This window comes from Gymnodraco acuticeps, unplaced genomic scaffold (assembly GCF_902827175.1).
Source record: "Gymnodraco acuticeps unplaced genomic scaffold, fGymAcu1.1, whole genome shotgun sequence".
NCBI lineage: Eukaryota > Metazoa > Chordata > Actinopteri > Perciformes > Bathydraconidae > Gymnodraco > Gymnodraco acuticeps.
This window is the reverse complement of record NW_022990027.1, coordinates 1639210-1647366: the sequence shown is the minus strand read 5'-3', so window position 1 is coordinate 1647366 and position 8157 is coordinate 1639210. Positions and strand designations below refer to the sequence as shown.

The following is an 8157-nucleotide window of genomic DNA, read 5'->3' as shown; positions in this document are numbered from 1 at the left end:
CATGGCGCACCGAGTACAGGTACTTAACGTATTGTGGTTTTAGATATAATTACATACTATTTAGGTTCTTGTTTGTTTGTCGATGTGGCTGTTTAGCGCAGTGTAATTGTGTTTATTTTGCTATATATATATATATATATATATATATATATATATCTTAGCTTGACATGCTCGACGTTCAGTTAACTTAGCATATATGCTAACTGAACATGCATGTACTCTAATTTTTACAAGAATCTGATTTTATGTAAGTTTTAAATATTAATTGAAGGTGTATTTCACATTTGAATGTTTTTTATTTAAAACATGTATTAGCTCCTATACTGTAGACATGTAAATATGTATAATTATTATTTTAAGTGTGGTTTAAAGTTAAATGGTAGTTATTGGGTAGAGCCAAGTAACCCAGGTGGATGAAATCAGGTAATTAGGACAGAGCCTCTGTTTTTAGATGGGGTTTATGCTGTAGGCCTGACATTTAAACTAGCTGAAGGGCTTTCTGTTCGAACCACAGTGAAATCTAGAGGTTGTTTTGTGCATTAAAGGGTTACCTTCTGAAAGTGAGGAAGTATGACCAGCTTTGTCCCATAGGATTATACAGGCCAGTCCATTGCTGCTTGTTTAAGGAGTTAACTATTTCCAATATTAAAGTCACTTAAATTGTATTCTATTTTATTCACCTATAGACAAACAACACAACACTCCGTGATGGAGCACGCCCAGAGCTCAACAAATTGGACTCGGACACCTTCCAGTGTCCATTTTGTGAAAGGACCGGGTCACACCCAGCCGTCACGTGTACATTATGTCTTGCATGTGCTAATAAAATTCTCATTACAGTATGCCTGGTATTTTGCCATGGAGGCCAGCTTTGACTTCAGCATTGTAAGTATTAAGGAAAGAAGTCACATTAAAATGCTATAACAAACTTAATGAAAATTGATGCTCTTTCTTTAGCATGACATGTCTCTCCTGAGAAGGTGGTGGTGTGTTATCCTGGTGGAAAACTTTGGACTGGAAGGGTATGCTGCAGTGCTACAAAAACATTTGAATTTGTAATTGTATTATCAAGAAGATTTGGGGGGGAACACCTGGCTCTAAAATTCAACCTTCTGGTGAAGAAAATGTGTCTTAATTGCAGGTATGGAAAGAGGTTTGCTCACTATAGTGAGGAAGGCAGGGCGACCCTTAGCGACAATGTCCCACGTACATTCAGGATCAGTCGTAAAAGGACGCATGCAAGCAGCACCATGATCAGTGTATCGCTCAACGTATCTATGACCCTGTGTGCCTGTTTCAGAATGGGTTACTACTCCTAAAACACATACTACATAGAACTTATGGTACATGCAACATTTGTTTTGTGTGGTACTGTGTCATTCTGAATCGAGCCTGGATCATTTTTGGAGGAGTTAAACCGTGCATGTAAAGCACTGTCAAAATAATGGTTGACTGTCTACAGATGCCCCTGGACACTGATGAGGACCACTCCTATAACAAGAGGCCTTACAGCTTCCTTCCTAAAGAGTCGGTTAGTGAATGGACACATTAAAGTGTACAACCCCTGATGCATGTGATTTTATAATATTACATATGACTTCTTTATACCATCTTGTCTTATCAGTAAGATGGAACTTTGTTCTCATGACCTCGCCAAGAACATGAGTGAGGAAGCGCACCAAAGGCTGAAGGACTTGTGAAAGATTCCGAGGAGTTTATTATTTATTCAATATTTTTTTTAAGTTGACCAGCTCTGATTTTCCATTTGATGTTCTGTTCAATAAATGTTCATTGAGGAAAACGGTATCAGTGTCATATTTTATATACATTACAGTGAATGCTGAACTTGCCTGACCATATACTGCAGTTGAAAGTACACGATGAAACACTGGCTCAATCAATACAATTCCCACATGCTCTACCCCGGAACCTGCGGTCTTCAGACTCTGGCCCCCCGCACCAACCTGCGATCCTTCGGGGACAGAGCCTTCAGTATGGCAGCCCCCACTCTCTGGAACGCTCTCCCTGCGGAGATCTGCAACATCCCCACGCTTGATGCCTTCAAAAGGGCCCTCAAGTCCCATCTGTCTGCCAAGGCCTTTGGCCCCAAATCTATTTGTTGTTTTGTCTGACTGCCTTTTGTTATGTTTGTTTCTACTCCTGTTCTTCTTTTTAAAGGGACCTTGGGTCTCATGAAAGGCGCTATATATATCCTATTATTAATACATCATTGGTAAGCATTTTTACAATATTCTGGCTTTCACTGTTCAAATGAGATGTCAACCATCAAAATGGGATAAGGGGTTCCAAGGGGTTCTCAAACGGATAGGTTATTGATTTATTTGCCTAATAGTTGCTTTAAAACGCCTAATAGTTGCTTAAAACGGATAGGTTATTAATCTAGTTGCTTAAAATGCTACAATAACATGCCATGTACGGTCTCCACCGTAGGCGGCGTAGTTGTCATCAATTCGCTTTTCATCTGCCATGCCTCTCAGCCACCGTAGTGTCAGGTGGGCGTGTCGTGTACCATCGTGTACCGCCGTGTACTGGCCGCAGCCGCAGCTAGACCATATTGAAACGGAGCGGTCTCGTTTGGGCAGACACTATCCGGATAACTATTGCGTGTGGACGGAAGCTTGTTTGCGATTGCGTTTGCGTTAATCCTATGCGTTTAGCCGTTTTCGTCCTCGTGTGGCCGGGGTCTAAATGACTCGCTAGCAACAGGCGGCCACTTTCACCATGGCAGAGTTAGGTTCAACATCGTCTACTGGTGGCAAAATAAATAATGTAACGGAGCAAATTAGGAACAAAAACAAAGTGGAAACTAGGAGAATTCAAACCAGAGTCAATATCGGAGTTGCTTTTCAATGATGGCGACTACTGATGGAACACACCTATGGGGGTTATTCCCTATCTTTATTCAAGAGCGTGGTATTTAAATGTGAGAGCATACTTTATGTATTTCCCTCAAACCCTGTCCTCGCACTCAAATAGTGCCTGCTTGCACTTAGATTTGCTCTGCTTCTGCTCAAACTGTACGCTTGCACTCAGATATATTGCTGCTTACAGATTTTTTCTGCTCTCAGATTTATTCTGTGCGCTATTTGTGTGAACATAAAAATAATTTGTGTGTAAATATGTGATTTGTAAATGCAAAACACCATCCACAAATGCATTTAAAAGATTTGCAAACTCACAAATAAATTTGCAAGTGTAAAATGGATCTGCAAATACGCTAAATATTTTCACAAATAAAAAAAAGATCTGTGAATATCTCTTTAACATTTACACCTTTCGATCAGGCATTTGTGAATCCATTTTGTATTTGTCGACCAAAAATGCGCTTGCGGATCTCAAATCTCTGCTCGCGGATCTCATATTTCTGCTTGTGGATCGTCTTTTTACACACACGGAATTTTGAGACATATTTTCTGCCGGTCTCGGCTAAAATCTACTCATGTCACTCGATTATTTTCGGAAACCACGTGATGGCCTGCTGATGAGGACATTTCCGCATGATTTCAAAGTAAGAGCATGATGGTTTGTTTAATGCGCTGTTTTATTATTATAATGAACAGCGGAACGTTAGATGCATTCTTACTTCACCATCATCATCATCATCATGTTATAGTGATACAGTTAGTTTGTGTTAGTTTATTGGTTCAATATAGCATATATCGAGCGCTTTCGTTGATGTTGAAGTACAGGCTATAGCCTTCGCCACTTTCGGGTCCCGGGGGAGCAGCTGGCAGCCCAGATAAAACTCTTTCTTCATTGTTTGTTGTGTATTCAGTCAAGCGGGTCAAAGTTACAAAGCACTTCACATCTTATTAATCGGCCTAATTTTACCTTACCAGCACAGTAATAAAGTAATCTGTAGAAAAGCACCGTATTTAGGTTAGCCTTCAGAGTAAGGCTACATTAAATGTTATAATATTCATCGTGTCCTTTCTATGGAGGACGGAACATGACTTAAGTATAAATAAATAAATGTGTAAATAAATGCATGAAGAAATACAGGAATAAATACATAAATACGTAAATAGCCATGCGCCACGCCTCTTTTAAACATCACTGTTGGCTGAAATCGTCTCAGGGGAATACTTCAGTGTACCCTCGGTTATAGCTCCTCCAGAGACACTCCTCTCTCCTCTAAATCAGTGCATCTTCGGTTACGGCTCCTACAGACAGCCTCCTCGATAATCAATCATCGACAAGCCTTTAGAGAAATTTGTTTTCCTTCGACATCCGTTTCTGGGTCGCTGCCGGAGGACCTGGGAGTCTGGGACGCGAAAATTATAGAAATGAGAAACGGCTCATTTCCCAGGACTCGCGCAGGTCTGCTTGACGACGGGACGACCGGCCGCCCTCCTATGGGGGTTATTCCCTATCTTTATTCAAGAGCGTGGTATTTAAATTTGAGAGCTACTTTATGTATGTATTTCCCTCAAACCCTGTCCTCGCACTCAAATAGTGCCTGCTTGCACTTAGATGTGCTCTGCTTGTGCTCAAACTGTACGCTTGCACTCAGATATATTGCTGTTTACAGATTTGTTCTGCTCTCAGATTTATTCTGTGCGCGCTCGAAATTTTTGTGCAACAATCCTGTCAAAATCCCTCAACCACTAGGAGGCCAGGTGTCCTTGCGGGTGCGTTCGCTTTACTTATTACAGCGTCCCGTAAGGGCGGTTACTCTTTGGTTTATAAACTCCCGCCCTCCACGGCTTTATAACATAGCATGTACTTCACTTGTTTGATTTACAACTTGTTTGGGGGGGGGAGCACAGTTAGTATATATATACCAGCACCTTACATAATAGCTACGTTCAGTGGCGTACTGGGACTAAAAATCAGCCCGGGAATCTCGACCGGCCCTCGTTATTGCTAGTAAATTATCAACGGTGGGAGGGGGGATTGCTAGTGAATTTTCCGACCGGCCCACTTCTTCCTCCAGACTGTTGTTCTGATACAGCACTGTTGTGCTACGGCTTGGTTCGGCCCGACGCGAAGCGGAGTGTCGACAACTCCATATTGTATAGATATTCGTATATCACGGCCTGAAGTGAGCTATTGCATTTATAAAACGGTTACCACGTGTGGCTGACAATGTGAAAGAAAAAATACACACTCCAATTTAAATAGTTTTTATTATTAAATAATGATGTTCAAAATAAAATAGTCCCTCCGTTGTCTTCTGCACAGAACATAGTGCGAGGTGGTTGCTATGCAACAACAATAACAGCTAGAGAACATATTAGACGTCGTTTAGGTGCTTTTTTTTGTGGAGATAGGCACTTCTCAATCCACTCCTCCATAGTAAGGCCACCCGGAGGTCGAAGTTAACCTTAAATGTTTCCATCTTAAGCTTTGTTAGTCAGCCTAGTTAGTTAGTTTCATAACGGACGACGCGGAGGGATACTGATTTGTGAAAAGTAACTACAATTATACCCGGGATATACGCTCATTATATCACGGCTAAGAAACATCAGGTTGCTTGATTTGACTTGTCCGTTTTATAAACATATACTAAGTGTGCTTACCCCCCCCCCCCCCACAAAAAAAAGTTGTACAGCGAAGTGAAGTACATGTTATGTTATAAAGCCGTGGAGGCTGGGAATTTATAAACCAAAGAGTAACCGCCCTTACGGGACGCTGTAATAAGTAAAGCGAACGCACCCGCAAGGACACCTGGCCTCCTATTGGTTGAGGGATTTTGACAGGATTGTTGCACAAAAGTTTCGAGCGCGCACAGAATAAATCTGAGAGCAGAGCAGAACAAATCTGTAAGCAGCAATATATCTGAGTGCAAGCGTACAGTTTGAGAAGAAGCAGAGCAAATCTAAGTGCAAGCAGGCACTATTTGAGTGTGAGGACAGGGTTTGAGGGAAATACATACATAAAGTATGCTCTCAAATTTAAATACCACGCTCTTGAATAAAGATAGGGAATAACCCCCATACCCTCCCCGACAGGCGCACGGACGCGAGGGCCCGCTCATCACTGCGCGCACAAGTGCGACCGCAGTTTTAATTATAATTGCTTTCAGTTAATAGTTAAATAACAATAATGTTACTTAAATTACGCCTTGGATTGTTACTGCTGAAAATCCACGGTTAAACATAGAAACAGAGGAAGCGCAGCTTTCGTTATAATAATTACAAACTTTCAGTAAACAAAGCTTGAAGACGTTGTTTTACCCATCTCAATAAATGTGCGCAGGAATCCTGTGATCCTACAGGAATCCTCCAAAGAGACTTCACTGTCTTCATCCTCATCCTGTGTGGGCCAGTTTATCTTCTCCAAGACCATCTGACAGATTTAGTTTTGAAAGGAGCAGTGAAAGCACAATAATAAACAGAACATACAAGAAACTGCAGGTTTTGCTGTGTAGCAGCAGAGTAGTCTAAAGATACAGTTGTTCTATTGGTTTAGCTCCTTTTAAGCAGCAAGTAGCATAATTTCATTTAAAAATATGTTTGCGTATGTGAATGTTTGTTATAATAAACTTAAAGCAATGGAGGTCTGAGAGTAGTAAATAAACCCAATTTCTAACTCCTGTGAGTTAGGAGGAAGGATTTGACTGAGCAGCATGAGATCACTTACCCGTGATGTGCACTGCAAATCAGATGCTCTTGGAAAGAGAAGGGGAATCGTGTCTTTCCTCTCCGTTAGCAGAGGCCAGATCAGTGTCTCTTTTAAACCCCTTCGTAACTGCTTGACTTGTCTGGAGGTTCTTCCAAGGACCTGCACAATATTTGTATCACAGTAGAAAAGCAAAGCAGCCTGATTTATCTAATAGCCCAATAAGCATGTTTTAATACACGTATTAACATCCAAATATGTATTTAACAAAAAAGCTAAAATGTGATATGCCAAAATGAGGTCCTACTTCAAAACTTCAACTCTGATTAGTCAGTCTGATTCATATGACCTGTTAAGTACAGAATACTCACAGCATGGAGGATCAGTTTATCAAATAGCCATCTCCTGTTGTCACATGTGACTAGAGGCAAATCCCAGGACAGTGCCAACTCATTGATGAGGTTTTTTTCTTCTAATGATAATTATGCTGTTCCCTCCAGCTAATAATGGCAAGTAGAATGAATTTGATAAGAATCGTTAATTTCTCAATACTTGTATAAACATTCAACTTTGATACAACATAAGAAGTTTAACTTATAATCAGCATGTTAGTAGTTGGTAACCTGTAAAAGCTATGTTTTGTCAAAAAACATCTTATAGGAGGACATTACATTACATTACATTGCATTTAGCTGACGCTTTTATCCAAAGCGACTTACAATAAGTACATTCGACCAGGAAGACACAACCTTGAAGAAAACAGAATCATATAAGTACATCAGGTTTCATAGAGCCAAACATTTCAAGTGCTACTCAACTGGCTTTAGGTAAGCCAGTCCTTTATTAGTATAAAAGTGCTTCGTTAATAGTTCTAACGCTCGAAGTGGAGTCGAAAGAGATGAGTTTTCAGTTTCAGGACATCTGTAAGTGTTCTAATGATATTTAATATAGCAGTGCATGGTGTTTTATAATGCTTCAGTAACCCCTGCTGGTGCAAAATGTAGCCACTTGATGTTAACAGTATCTGAAAGTAGATCAGCTAAATAAATAATATCCAAAGGTTGAATAATAAAATAGGTTAGAAAAAAATTGAACATACCAACTTGATTGTCTCACGGATATCAAGGTCAACACAGTCCTTAATATCTATTGTGGCTTCTTCCGGGGATCCACCAAAGAGCACATGCAGGACAGCTGGGCTCAGTCCACCTAGGCATGGCCCATCATGGAGGAATGAATGTCCAATCATTCGGCCAGCAACAACAAAGAAGTCACTCTCCAAAAGGAGATGAGAAGTGGAGGGAATCAGATGATCTTCTTCTCCTTCAAAAAGAAGAGTTCCTCCAGGCACTTCAAATATAGGAAAACAGTCAAAGTAAATTGATAGTAAAGTAAAGGACATAGATATTCAACTATCACAAAGCATTAGTAAAGGAATTATCAAACCGCCACTGGATACTGGTTGATCCTGTAGAAACCTACATGTTCACAGCAGCTACAATCACATCAGGTTTTAGGAATACATTTTGTTTTCTGGGGTTAAGGGACAGATCTGTGTTCAGCCTGGAACTG

At 40.5% G+C, this 8157-nt stretch overlaps 1 long non-coding RNA gene across 1 annotated transcript; it reads right to left on the bottom strand.

Moving 5' to 3' along the window:
* Positions 1-6606: 6606 nt before the first annotated feature.
* On the bottom strand, positions 6607-7920 carry LOC117545197. Its single transcript, XR_004568784.1, has 3 exons — positions 7685-7920; positions 6957-7085; positions 6607-6747 (listed from the first exon to the last, which is right to left on the bottom strand). It is a non-coding gene; the product is annotated as an uncharacterized LOC117545197 (long non-coding RNA).
* Between the last annotated feature and the right edge of the window lie 237 nt (positions 7921-8157).